The 15,190-nt window shown below is 44.6% G+C and overlaps 1 protein-coding gene across 2 annotated transcripts in view; it reads right to left on the bottom strand.

Annotated features, from left to right (window-relative positions):
* Nucleotides 1-15,190, bottom strand: part of CCL25 (C-C motif chemokine ligand 25) — a 347,634-nt gene that overhangs the window by 199,378 nt on the left and 133,066 nt on the right. The window contains exon 1 of one of the 2 annotated variants that reach the window (XM_069649719.1): nucleotides 8,529-8,603. The exons of the other annotated variant lie outside the window; for it this stretch is intronic. The gene's annotated coding sequence lies outside the window, so the exon portion shown is untranslated. Of the gene's footprint in view, nucleotides 1-8,528; nucleotides 8,604-15,190 lie in introns of those variants that run through there. 2 annotated transcript variants of the gene reach the window in all.

Below are 15,190 nucleotides of genomic sequence, written 5' to 3'. Positions count from 1 at the left end.
TAATAACGGATGGAGAGTTTGAATGGAGATTTGAGAGCAAGTCTTCATGTGCATTCAGTAGAGTGGTTTCTGTGCCTCTGGCTGCTCTGAAGCCATGCTGCCGAAAATGCACATGCTTCAGAATAAAATACTAGCCAAACCAGCCAGCCTTAAACACACTTTCCAGGGCACCAAAGCCACCTACACGACTACCTCCAATATCCTAGGATCCCTCTGTTCAGCTTGAGCAATATCACCATTCAGGATACCCTACTCATTTTACAATGCTTAAAGACATCAAGATGTAAAGGGGATGTCTGCCCTGCCCCCACTTGTCAAAGACTGGGCTGAAGTACTGGCTCTGTTTATCACGGCATTCATTAACTCCTTCTCAACAGGCTCTGTACCATCTAGCCTCAAAGAATCATGGGTTCTACCCCTTTTTAAAAAAAACATCACTTGACCCAGCTTTACTGAACAACTACAGGCCCATCACCTCAGTCCCCTTCCTATAAAAAATACTTGACAAAGCTGCATATGTGCAAATTCAACGTCACCTAGAACTAAACCACATCATTGGAGTCCGTCAGTCTGGATTCCGTCCAGGTCATGGCACGGAGTCAGCTTCCTTGAACCTGAAAAACCAAATTGATGAGATCAGGTATGAGGGAAAACTTGCCCTACTGCTCCTACTAGACGTCTGTGGCTTTCGATTTGGTTGACCATAGCACACTATGCCCCCACCTTACCTCAGAGCCTCCTTCTCCCCAGGAGTGGCTTCATGGATCGCCTCCTTCCTAGAAGGAAGAACAATGAAGGTATTCTCTGACAATGACTGCGCTGCGTCCGCCCCTATCAGCTGCGGAGTACCACAAAGGTCCTGTTTTTTGCCAACTATGTACAACATATTCACAAAGCCACTATTTGACCTCTTGGCATACCGTATACTGACTGTGCAGATGACATGCAAATTAACCTCCCCCTCTCTGGAAATCACATCAAGGACATTGCCACACTGAACTCAACCTATGCCACCACCCAAGCCTGGATGGCTACCCGTGGCCTCTGCCTCAATGACAAGAAGATTGAACTTCTCCTTGTTGGGCAATCCTCTGTGCTAATAAAATTGGACATGGTCTACTCAGCCTTAATCATTGGAGGCACCCTGATCTCAGTCTCTCCGGCGGTAAAAATATTAGGAGTCTACCTTGACGCAGCACTTTCCCTAACTCGTCAAGTTAACACAATAGCTTCCTCAGCGGCCTACTCAACCAAACTCCTAAACCTGCCAGACCCTTCCTCTCCACAGACAGTTGCCTAACGATTGCTAGTGCAGTGGTTGGTGCAAGGCTGGACTACTGTAATATACTCTTCACTGGTACCTCTGCGCACAATATACAAAAACTACAGACGTCCAAAAAAGGCCTTGTGAGCTGCCTAAACATTACAAAATCTGAGTACATATCAGCCCCCCGCAGAGCTGTAGACTGACTGCCCATCCAAGAAAGAATAACATTTAGGACACTCACAATCAGTCACAGGTGTATGTCAAATTCCGCCCCACCAAACCTGGCCCAGAGAATTGCCAAAACTCACTCATCCTGGCCTACCAGAACCCCTTACACCCATAGAGTTTTACAACCCAAATTCAAATGTGCCAAGGCAGGAGGGACAAGTTTCCCAGTCATTGTGTCTAAAAAATGACCTCCCTCCCATATGCGCTAAGAGTAGAGGAATCCTATTGGGCCCTCCGCCGAGCCCTCGAAACCTGGTTGTTTGTCAAGCCCACTCAACATGTGAGCTCTCAGATGAATGATGTAACGATGCCCTACCTAACCTGTATGTAACCACTATGTATGTAATTTCTATGTACTTAAATATTATTGGTCACCGCCTACGGGCCACAAGTAACTGGTTCACTGCAGTGCCCTGATGCCTTAGGGCTTGTGTGCACTATACAAATGTAAAAATAAATAAACCCTGTGAGCACCACTGGGTGCAAGTGTCAGGGTCAATGTTCTCTCTAAGCTGTGCGCATATTGGCTTGCCCAGCCTCCTTCTGGGTGCCACTCAGAAGAGTTTTAGCAGCACACCCAGACACTTCCCACCTATTCAAATAGATGTAAAAAGGTACAAGCCACAACAGGTATCTAACATTTGCTTTCTCTCAGGGAAAAGCTAAATTATAGTAACTGGTCTGATATGCTGGTCTAGCCTATTTACATTTCCCCACCATGCAAGCGTGACATTAAAAACATACAAACCCCAAAAATAGAATACACCCACAAGAGGTTTAAAACTAATATGGAACAGTAGCTCCATGAACAGAAGATTTAACTACGATTTGCGTACACACTAACCAAATTATCTGCTCCTTCCCGCCCATTGCTCCTATGCTGGACTCTAACACACCTATACCCTTATTACTTTAACTTTTGCCCTAGGCTACATGTAGATAATACGGTTCTAGGTCAAAAGACATTTTTCTTTTTTCCAAAAGGAAAAAAGACTGATTTAGAAAGACCGCTCCGTGGCCGCATAAAGCGGTCTTTCTAAATCGGACTGTGAGGCCCCTGCCACACACGAGTGCGCAAAGGAATTGACAGGCTCTGTGTGCCCAAGCCGACTCATCGTGGGAGTAACAGGTACATTTGAAACTGTATGTGTGCGTGGGTGTATGTGTTTGTATGCTTATGTGTAGGGAGAATGCGTATTTAGATGTGGGAATAGGGTGGTGGATGGGAAAGGGTGGGTTTGGGGTGTTAAACCGCCTCGATTATCGAGAGATTGAGTGGGAGGTAAAGAGGGGGTTCTATATAATAATACCACATTTTAAAGCCTACACAAAGAAAACGGGCAAAAATAAATCAGTCTTTTTTGTGTTTGGGCTCTAAAATGCGGGATTATGACATAGAACCAATTAAACTGGACAACCTTGACTCTGCCTACCGTGGCTCTGTGAAAAGGTACCAGACTTGTACCCACATCCAATTATTGTATGTTTATCATAATATGACTAACGTTCAAGTACCAGAATTTCTGTTACTCATGGTGCCTTATCAAAAGCATCACACAACTGTCAGCTCAAATATCAGATATTTGACTGCAAGTAAGGTCGCTACCTGGATGTGAAACCTCATTCCATGCCTCCTATTCTTTGTACATGCATCACTTTAGGACTTTGATTAATTCCCCTTGCAGGTTAACACATTATAAAACTCAAATATGAATTTGCCCTCTAAGGATTTTAAGTAGTCAAATGTCAGGCTCAGCATCTCTTACTTCAGCATTGTTAACTTTTTCTTATACATGGAGAGCAACATTGCAATATGGTGTACTTGGCCCTCAAGGGATAATGGGTATGGCCTATGCCCGGCATATGGTATTAGGGAACCAAATATCAGGACAGCTACACTGCTTTTAACACAGTCTGCATGCTTTCCAGGTTTTCAGAGTTCCATTGGGCATAGACCCTAGCAAATGATATAGTAACTCTCTGCTATTCAAAAACTGTTTAAGTAAGATGTATAATTCAACCCAACAATAGGAGGGGTGTGTATGTTGTAAACAATGTTGTATGCACTTCAAAACTGTCCACATGCACATTCATGAAATTTAAACTGCACATGTCATGATGAACCTTTAAATATGTTTGCTTGCAAAGTATTGTGGGTATGCATATATCCCAGTAACTGTTTTACTTCTACAATCCCTCACTTTTTACAGATCCCTGTCGACTAGTATTGGAGGCTAGCACAGAAGCTAGAGAAGGGTATGGGAGGAAGGGCGTAGGAGAACATTACTTCTGCGTGGAAGAACTAATGAGCAACTTTCAAATCCCAAGTCAGACATTTTGGCAGTAAAGTGAAGTAAAGGACATTTGAGGTGTGTTTGCTAAAGAATAGGAAACTCTAATAATAGTCTAGGAAATGACAACTTTTTTTGGAGGCCCAGCTCACTGCTTGTGTACTTCGTAGATCCCACTTGCCACAGAAACAAGTCCCCTTCTCTTGGGGTTCACCAGGAACAGAACACGGGCACCTTGACTTGGGGTGACACAGAATATACTCAGGATAGCTCTAGCAGATCACCAGTGGAGGCGTACAGCAGCCGTGAACCCCCATCCACAACCTCAGCCTCCCACACTCATGCTGGGATAACAGGTGCACGCACCACCATGCCCCAAAAATGATCAACTTTTGTTTCTTTCTATGCTCGGCTGCTTAGGGCTTTCACAATGCACTGGTGTTCTGCTTTTATTGCCTCTAGCATCCACATACATGCATTTTCTTTAAGTGATAACAGTGAATTTCTGAAGAGGGGTCCGTACTTCAAGAAAAATGCGCTCAATCTGTTGTACCTCTGAGCATTGTTGCTATTGACTTAATAGGCAAACACATGTGATGTCCTTCAACGGGACTCAATAGGGAACCTCAGAAAGGCTTGTGTTGTATTTTATCAGGTTGTGATGAGGAAGAGTGGGCAAAACTATAAGCTGGATTATGTGCCATGTCATTTTACTTTACTTCCTATATCACGTTTACACGAAGGGCTCTGATAATATTTTACTCCCCACTTAGAATCAAAAAGAATTTCAGGGAGAAAAAAGTTATTAGCTTTCCCAGTAGGGATACTTCATGCATATTGAACAGGTATGTTCCCCTTCAAATTTCTCTTGAGTTCGGTTAGTATTATTATTAGAACTCCTATCTTTGCCACTGCTAAGCTGGTCACTGATTCAAATACATTTCAGTGAAGTTTTAGGGGTAAAAGTGGGGGGAAGGCTCATAGTTTCCAGTTTTGGGCACATTTCCCTGTGTTTAGGGAGTCAACATGGATGTTTGTATGCCTCTTAGCTGTAATGCTGGTTTTGAGTAAGTGTTTTTACAACTCACAGGACAACGTAATGTAGATAGTAAGCAAAGGCCCAGAAATTCTGGTCATCATTCTGGTGGGCACTCTGATGCAACTATAATCCTTAAACAAATTATGAGGCATGTTTTCCTGTCCCTTGAATTACTTCATTAAACTGGAAAATGAACTCCTATTGGAATGTTTTCTAACACATTCATTTTAGTTGCCACTATTCAATCTGCAAATATTGTATACTGCCTGAATTTTTGACAGTCACAACAGCGATAAGCAATATTATTTATTTTTTTGTAATATACGAGTGTTCTTTTCAAATGGCATAAAACACGTTCTGCATTGTCTCTGAGCAATGGTGACAAAAGAATAGCCACAACTAAACCTATTGTTTGCAATTAGCATACAACGCTTTTTTTGGACGTGCACATTTTTTTCTCTGCACATGAGAACTTTTGTGAGCTACTATGGCAGAACGTGAACTCTTGGATTGGGTCACTAGCTCTCCTTATAATTGCAAATAAAATATTTGTTTTTTTAGCCTATATGCTTGGATAAAGTGTTGTAAGATACATCTTTTACATTGTTTAAAAGAATTGCAATGGTTGGGAAGGAGACATTCCCTTCCAAACGCTTCGGAGATGGTCGCTCACTAACTACGCATGCTCACAAGGCGGCTTACTTCCTTAGTCTGTTGCGCACATGGAAAATAGTGTGCGCACGAAAGCCACCCATTTTTGCCCTTGGAGAAAAATAATTAGAGGGAACATTGGTCAGGGTACATTTGGATTGAGCACACCCCCATTCGCCTTAGTAGTGTAGGGGGAAGCCTTGCTTGTGGTTATTTCCCACTGACAGACATCCAGACCCTCACTGCACCTCCACGAATACTGCCCAGGGGCACAGGGAATTCTCTGATTTGCAGAATCCTATCTCCCGAGATGAATATGATAAAGTCATACCATCATGTGGTAAATGTATGTACTGCAGAACAGGTGGCTACCTCGCTTCCACAGCGAGTGACTAACTATCATGTCATAAATTCTAGGGTTTTATAGTCGGATAGAAGGCGGCGGTCAGACTTCAAGGTATAGTCTGAGGCTGTGAAGGGGCTGTTCATCTGTGTTTTAAAATTCCCCCAGAATAAGAAGAGTGTCTATGTCAAGAAACTGTGCAATTGGAATATACTTTCAGGTAGGTTCCCAAAATGCTGTTCCTATTGAAGGGTCCCTTCCCGTTAGATGCAGAGTCTCCTCTGTTGGCTATAATCAAACACAATAATAACCCTGTGCATTTAATGCCAAACTTCTTCCTAAAGCATTTGTCAACGTTGTGATAACAGGCAAGAATAAATCTGACATATTATCTTGGCTTTGGTGACAGATATGGTCCATTACTGCGGTCAGCAGTGATGCTAAATCAGGACTCCACGGAGATGAGTCCTGGTGACTGTACGTCACCATTCCAAAACTCCCATTGCATACCATTCTTTCTCCAACAGGTGCTTGCTCCAACATCTCTCTCTCTCGACCTCTCTCTGTTACCCCTCCCAGCGCCCCTTCCACCCCTGCACTCTCGAGAGGTCAGCCCTAGAGCCGTGGCCCCTTCCCTCTCCCCCTCATCCCTTTTGTCCTAATCCAGGGGTGACACCCCGGAACCCTCTTACTCTGCTCTGAAAGTGATGCATTGCGCCAGTGAATCGGGAAAGGGAGGGATGTGCCACGGGGGAATTGATTGAATTCAATGTTATCTACATTATGGGGCCGATTCATGGAACAAACGTGCGCCGAAAATCTACGCGCAAGCAGGCGCAAGCAGGCGCAAGCGGAAAAAAAGAGGCGCACGCGCACGCGTGCTATTCATGGAAGTCCCTGCGCGTGTCTTCCTCGGGATGTGCACCGAACCCGTGCATGGCGCACACGTCACTGCAACATCCCGAAAGACGTGCGCGACGCGCACAGTGAAAGCGCACAACCTCTGCGCATACACTAGAAAGTGGGCGGAACACGGGGTGTAACGCGCGGAATGGGGAACAACTCGCGAAAACAAGGGCGTAACTGGGGATGTACTGCAGGGAAGCAGACGGAACGCCCACACGCACCCGAACCACACGTATTCATGGAATCGAATAGGGCAAAGCCACGCACAGCGAAAGACACGCACAAGCCCAAACACGTCCGCCACACGAAGGCAGGCGGTAGCGTCCCTGCGCATTACAAAAGTGGCAACATACAGCAATAGTGCCTGTGCGAGCGGGGCATGTGTATTTCGGGGTTGCGCGGGAAGTTACACACGCGATTGAGCGGGGTACGTGTATTCCGGGTGTGCGCGTGAACTTTCTCACACGATCGGGCCTGGGGGAGCATACCACATGCGTAAAGCAGCAGCGTGAACTGTTGCTCTTCCACCTGCATTTCTATCCCTTAAATATGGCTAGAAATATTACTAGGTTGTTTCTGTTTTACACGTTTCACAACGACAAGCTCTTTCAGGGCACACCCACATATGCAAAGGCACTGTACAGTGCATCTCCTAACCTTTGCATAGTCCCCATGGCAATGTGCATGTTTCCTTTGGTAAAAGAAATTGCATTTCTCAAAGTACCACAAAAAAAGTGCATCCTCTGTATTGTTTAGTATTTGCACTAGTTCCGAGGCTTTGGGCAGCAGCATTTTTGACTGGTTATCCTCTGGAATTTTCACATCCCTGTCGCACGTGACCCGTCTCTGACTTCCTTCACGTTACGCTATTCTCCAGTCACAGGCTGCGGGTACTGCCCACAGGCTGGAACATACTGAAGAATTAACGCCCGAGATGCCTTTACTTTGGGATAATTGACTGCTGTGAAAGTCAGTGTTCCGGAGCCGAGGGTGATGATGGCTGCTAGGGAAAGTGAAGGGCAGTGTGTGCTTAGACTTTCGCCGCATAAGTGACGGTTTCCATGAGTAGTGCTTAACGTGCAGTAGCGGCAAGGCTTAACATGCGAACTAATCATGCCAAAAGTGTCAATGCAGTATAAAGGCATGTGACCGTAGCTCATAGAATAAGGGAAATCCATTGTGTTTCCGATTGGGAATTTCAATCAATCCCCACCCAGTACACAACATATTATTACAAACAGTTGACAATGTACATACAATAATACATCGTGGCGGATAGAAGACAGGGAAATGTAGTGGGACTGTGCAGAATTGTCTTGCAATGAGCTTTAAATCGGAAAAGGTGCCGTATTATAGAACGCTACATGAGTCTAAAACGCCATTCCAGGGCACGGAGAAGGGCACGAGGCTGAACCTGCGCAGGCGACTCTGGGGGCACGTGGAGCAAGATGACAGGCATTCATGGTGTGCTGGAGAAGGGGAGAAGATCGCCAAATGCAGGGGTCCCACCCAGTGAGAGATTTGAGGCTTGGTATCTGTGCTTATATACCCACCCTCTCATCTTGCATTGCTACGGTCGTTGCTAAATCCCTTCACGTGCCGTTACTTCTCACGCTTTCCTCCATCCGGCCAAACATGTATTTTAACAAAAGCCCCATGTTCCGCCCCAATATCCTCTTGAGCGCTTGCTCGGCTGCCCCCGAGATCTGTGCTCCTCCTCTCAGACCTCGGCCCACTTGACTGTTAGCCTAACATCACACAGTGCAACGCTGAGTGTAGCAGCTAGTACAGGTGTGCACTTACTAGTCTAACAGGCGAATTCTGCAGACGCGAGGAGTCGGGCACCAGGTGTCTCTTCTGACTTTTCTGCCTGCCAAGGCATGTGCAGCACGCTCTTTATAGACGCCAGCCCCACCCACTGCCTCACCTGCCAGCCCTTGCCTGAAAAACAGCGTTTCCAGCCCACGTGAACACGTGTTAGATTAGGCTGTGATAACGGAGCAATCCAAGTGGTCCGGCTGCTTCCTTTGTACTTCGATACTGTACAAACAAAGAGCTCTGTTGCGTAAACCTTACTCTTAGCATTGAGAACCCACACTTGCGCCCCCCCTTCTTCCCCCACCTGTCATACACATGCTCTGCCCCCCCAACAGTCATGCCAGACACCAGGCTTGTATCTGCACTTCCCTTATCCCAATCCCTCCCCAAGACTTCCTTGCAGTTCCCCTGAATGAAGAGGCAGGACCAGTTGTCAAGTAGTCAAGGTGAAAGTTAACATTGCCAGCAAGTTTTATTGAACATCAAGCCAGGAGCTGGTTTACAGGTGATCCGTTTCTCCACCACAACTCAGGATTCTGCGCTGGATGTGCCTTCCTTTGTCCCTCCGCGTCAGCATCCAAGTGGACCCTATCGGTAGACCCCTTTCCTACCTAGCCATTCCCTCACTACACATGGCCATTTTCGTTTCGTAATTTTTTCTTTATTTGTCATTTGTGTTTCATTTTCCCAATTTCTTTCATTACCCAATTCTTGACCCTTCCCCTTTTTCCAATTCCTGATTCTGTCCATTCTCCAAGTCTTTCATTTCCCCAATTCTTCTCAATCCCCCAATGATATCTTACCCCATTCTGTCAATTCCCCCGACTATTTGCTTCCCCAGTTCTTCTCATTCCCCAACACCTAGCGTCTCTTCCCAATTCTTTTCATGCCCCACTTCTTTTAGTACCCAATGCTTTACCTGCCCCAACAGCTTGCATCGCTAATAATTTCGTCACCAGTTCCTTCATTCTCCAAATCTTCCCATACCCCAATTAGTTAAATCTATTACACCACCCCCCCAAATACTTCCAGTCTGGAACTCCTTACTCCCCCCAATTCCTTTCCAATCCCCAATGCTTCCCATTCCCCAATACGTCCCATTCCCTAATACTTCCTGAAGCCCTTTAAGCGAGGTAGCGATATATGGGATGGATGAGGATGCATATTTTGCTCTTGCACCAATAATAAGACAGACTCAGGAAGTTGGCAAAAACATAACTGTTTTATTTGCAATTGTCTAAAACAGGGAGTACAACGGACATCACTGGACGTTTGCTCCAATCTCTGTCGAGAGTTCTCAAAGCATTTAATAAAAAATTACATTTATATAGTAAAAATTCGTCATCACTGAAGTAATACTACGTGACAAAATAGGAAAACCTACTTGGGGTTGTGGTATGCTTAAGGGGAACATCTAGGTATACTTTCTATGGGGGATAGGATTGTGATTGGATCTCTAAGGTCAGGTGGACAGCTGTGCCACCCCTATTGCAAGTAATCTTCGCCTTCATGAAATACACAATGTTTCATTAGCTTTCAAACTATAGGGCTCTTTACTACGTAGCCCTCTACGATTGGTTTGCACACGTGCACTCTTCTGGAATATTCCACTCACTAGCAGCATACAAGCCTGTACCCCAGGTGCTTGTGGGTTCGACTTGACCATGCCTCCCCACCCAATTAGCCCATCATCCATGATCACTACTGCTGTCTGCCATTCAAATTGACTTTGAACTCAGCCTTGCAAATTATCACTCTGCCTGAGAATAGAAGGGAGTGTGAGCATCGTCTTATCTTCAAGACTTGGTGTAGCTTGCCTAAAGTCTTTTTACATCTAGACCATTTGACAGGAGACCGTGTTTGAGCACTTTCGAATAATAGATAAATCTGCATAAGTCACTGGAGTGGGATGAATCAAAGGGACTTCTACCTTGCTTGGACCAATGAAGTATACAGTATGGATTAGCAAAATCTGAAGAAAAAAAATGTTGAGCATGCATATATTATGCACCAGTACATTAATCCCTGCCATTTACGCTTCTCCACACGTCGTTGAGTTTGCTCACTTTCTGAAACTGTACCACTCCCAACATTCCTCATTGTGCCTGTGTACTGCTTTAAGGAAGGAAAAAACCTTTTAATCAGGCAGCCTTGTTAAATGATCAGGTAACTGCAGAAGCTGTTCAACTGTCGCCATAAGCAGCCTCCTAATTGCAGGGCTATTTTTAGGATCTTGCAGAAAAACACCTAACACCTAACTTGCAGAAAAACACCCAACAAGAGCAGGATACGCCTGAAGTATGTAAACAAAGACAGCGAGAAGTAGTCTATGGGCATCAACATCTGACAGGGCCATTTGAATTAACCAAAGAGAAACTCAGTGAGGAATGAATCTGGAAACTGCGCATGTTTTCAGTCGTCAAACTCGAACTCCAGATTTGGCATATTCAGAACATCACACTTTCTAAAGTCCAATTCAAAGATTCCGGTGACTCAAGAATTTAGTTTTGTACTCCTACTATAATATCTATAAAGAGTGTTCGGGGTGAGACACAGTCCAAATGCACACTTGTATTTATTTAATCAGCAACCTTGGCATCCTTTTTCCTTGTCATCAATCGAGTCGGCACATGCTGAACTTCATCTTTTTGTCTTGCTGCTGAATCAACGGTTGGGGGTGCATCGGTCTCACCAGCGTAAGGCTTTACGTCACTTAAGTGGATCCAGGCGTGTCTTTCTTGGACTTTTACTGCTGGGGGAGCAATGTTTTCAATGATATAGGGACCACTAAAACAGGGCTCGTGCCAACTTCCTTGTGAAGTTACGCACTAGGACTGAATCTCTGACAAATAATTTAGGTACAGGAAGTAGTTCTTGAAGTCTGGTTGCTGAATGGTCTTCATCTGTGTTCTGAGACTGACCCCCTAGAGCTTGAGTTGATCTGAAATGACAGAGATACTATCAATCACACATGTTAAATAAGCACGTAACTCATTTCCTAACATTTCTGCAGTCTCTGAGCATCACTTCTGCTCCTCAATGGAGGAGACAAAGGCGTTCTCATTCGCCTCCCTGTCATTAACTCGTGGGCTGTGAGGTTTTGGTTCGACCCAGGCTGATTCCTTAATGCATATAATGCGAGGGGCAGGCAATATAGCCATCCCTTCTTCAATGTCAATTTCAATTTTGCAATTCTCTCTTTAAGGAAACTGTTGAGTCTCTCACGTATCCTATTTACTTGCAGGTGATAAGCAGAAGAAAATATGTGTTTTATACTAAGCAGTAGGCTAATCTGTTCAAATACTTCATTAACAGAATGGGCCGATTGTCAGATCTCAGCACCTCACATACTCCCCATCTGGGAAAGACTTCTTGGACTAAAAACCTCACAGCACAAGTGGCATCAGGGTGTGTACAAGGACCTGTTTCTATCCACCTGGAACAGGGACACACCACCACTATCATATACCTGTATCCACTACATACTTGCAGCATATCAACATAATCAATATGTAAATGTTGAAAAGCACAGTTCGGTCGAGGAATCACTCCTCTGATCATTCGCAGTGTATGCCCAGCGGTAACATTAGGACATACGATGCAATTTTCTACATAAAATGTAACGTGTTCTAGCACGTTCGGTACGAACCAGTCCTCCACAATAGCTGCTGCAAGGCTTTCCTTAATTACATGCACAGGGTGGTGCAGCTGTTCATGCGCTGCCCTCAACAAGGCTACAGGCATTACCGGCTTTCCAGTGCTGTCCTGTCACCATAATGCTTCAGAGGGGGACAAAGAACACCCCCTTTGTTTCCACAATTCCTGCTCTTCCTGTGGTGCACCACCTTGATCCTCCATCAACTGTGTTCTTGATAAATAATTAAACCCTTCAACTACAATCATAATGGTTACTACTTTTTTCTTTACATCTGGAATATCAAAACTTGAAATATCTGGTGAATATGCAACCCTTTTGGCTTCTTCGTCTGCGGCTTCACTCCTGTGAGAGATAAAGTCAGTTTGCTTAGTATATGCTGCACATTTAACTATTGGAATGGCTGCTCGGAGTTTTAGGCCTTAATAAGCCTGTCCAATAATGCAGCGTGTTGCACTGGAGTGCTGTCCGCTGTGAGGTAGCCCGACGTTTTCCAACCTGCTAGCCATGCATGCATGGTTAACGTCACATAGGCGGAGTCACTGTACACTGTTACTTCCTGCCCTGCGTGTTTCTCGAGCACGACAATGAGCACCACCAAATCTGCTGCTAGTGCTGAAAAGTGAGACGGTAGCCTTGCACGTGCTACAACCTCCAATTCCTTGTTTGCTCTATGCCTCACCACGGCAGCACCTGAACACCTTTTCCCAACAGTTTGATACATTTTTGAAGACCCGTCAATAGAGAGAATCTCCCCCCATGCTAGCACATTTTCCTTTATGCTTGGGATGTCATAGTAGAATTCCTTGTAGTTAGCGCAATCATCCACATGGCCACCCTCTGCCACAGTCTCAGCTATAAACGTGGCAGGGTTCACTATTTAACACCTAACTATTTTGATTGATGGATTCAATATAACTACCTCATATGCGGAAGCCCTCTGAGATGTCAATGTACCCTTAGGTTTCTCCAAAATGGCAAACAAAACATGCTCAACAAGCAATGTCATTGAACACCCCATCACAATACTAGTAGACTTCTCTATTGCAAACACAGCTGCTGCCAGCGAATATTCGCAAGGAAAGCGCCCTCTCATAACTGGATCTAAAATCAAACTGTAATATAACAGGGGTGTGTACCCCAATGTAGTCCTCTGTGTAAGCACCGCTGTCATGACTGTCCCATTCATATGTGAAAATAAAAATAATTCCTCATCATAGTTGGGAATTCCCAAAACTGGACATATTTCTTTCTTTAATTCTTTAAACCCTTCCTCCATTTCCTCAGTCCATTCAATTCATTCATTATTCACTTGTGCTTTAAGTCAATAAGTCAATCACAGTAAAATACAGTGCTTCTGCTAGGATACTACACAATATCGTTGCCATATTTGGAACTAAAGGAAACTCTGGCTCTACAATTTGGTTAATCAGTCTCATGTCTTGTATGAATCTCCACAACCCTCACTTTGATTCTTTCACAGGTTACACCGCGGTATTACACAGTGACTCTGACGTCACTAAAATACCTTGTTCCATCAGGGCTGATATTGTCTTAAAAATACCCTCATCCGCATCTTGAGATATTGGGTACTGTCTTGCTTGAGGTTAAATTTCTCCTGGCTTCAGCTTAATCTTAACCTCCCCTGTCCACTTCAATAGGCCTACGTAATAGGGGCCTGTAGTCCATAAAGAGCTTGACACATTTTCCAAGTCTTCATCAAAAAATGCTGGGCGCTGCCACACTATCACCATTCGCTGTGGAATCTCTCTTTTCTCTATTCTGATCCAGTATGTACTAATCATCTCGAATATTACTTCATCATCTGATGGATCATCTCTAAACATATCCTCCTCAGTGACATCAGTCAATCTGTACCCTTCCCCAATGGCAATCACTGTTCTCCATGGCCTGCCCTCGTCATCTGTTCCTTTGAGCATGGCCAATTCCCCTCGCACTATGGCTGCATTTAACTCTAGGAGAATAGTCTGTCCCCCCTCTTCGTCCATAGGTATCTGTGGCCAGAACAGGTTACACCGCGGTATGACACAGTGACTCTGACGTCACTAAAATACCTTGTTCCATCAGGGCTGATATAATCTTAAAAATACCCTCATCCGCAGCTTGAGACATTGGGTACTGTCTTGCTTGAGGTAAAATTGCTCCTGGCTTCAGCTTAATCTTAACCTCTCCTATTGTCTTCAATAGGCCTACGTCATAGGGGCCTGTAGTCCATAAAGAGCTTGGCACTTTTTCCAAGTCTTCATCAAAAAATGCTGGCCGCTGCAGCACTATCACCATTAGCTGTGGAATCTTTATTTTCTCCATTCTGATCCAATATGCAATACTCATGTTGAATATTACTTCATCATCTGATCGATCATCTCTAAACATAACCTCATCAGTGACATCAGTCAATCTGTACCCTTCCCCAATGACAATCACTGTTCTCCATGCCCTGCCCTCGTCATCTGTTCCTTTGAGCATGGCCAATTCCCCTCGCACTATGGCTGCATTTAACTCTAGGAGAATAGTCTGTCCCCCCCTCTTCGTCCATAGGTATCTGTGGCCTGAACAAAAACTCACCAGATATTCTCATAATCTTTCCCACTAAGCCATGAAGGAAGCTATTCCCTGGAACAGTGAACATCGTCTATTTGGACAGCTTTCTGTTGTATTTGAACTTTTGTGTTGAACTTGATCATCTGAGCACTCTGAGAAATCAAGAGACAATACTCTATACACCTTGGAGTTATTTTAGAGTACGAGGGCCAGAATAGGAATACAGACACAGGACATACTTTTGTTTGGACATTTTGACGCTGGAGAAACCCACTAAGTTTGGTTGTGGTATGAAAATTCTTCCTAGATTGGGGATTGTGAGGCATTTTCTAACCCCCATTTGTTTCAATAAAGGTTTGTAGCCAAAAACATGTCTCCTCGGTGTCTCATTCCTGGCTCCTCACAGTACATTTAGTAGAAAATGGTGGAT

The sequence above is a fragment of the Ambystoma mexicanum genome, chromosome 1p, assembly GCF_040938575.1.
Source record: "Ambystoma mexicanum isolate Mex_15411 chromosome 1p, UKY_AmexF1_1, whole genome shotgun sequence".
NCBI classification, from domain to species: domain Eukaryota; kingdom Metazoa; phylum Chordata; class Amphibia; order Caudata; family Ambystomatidae; genus Ambystoma; species Ambystoma mexicanum.
The sequence above is the reverse complement of the archived record's forward strand: the minus strand, read 5'-3'. Positions and strand labels throughout refer to the sequence as shown.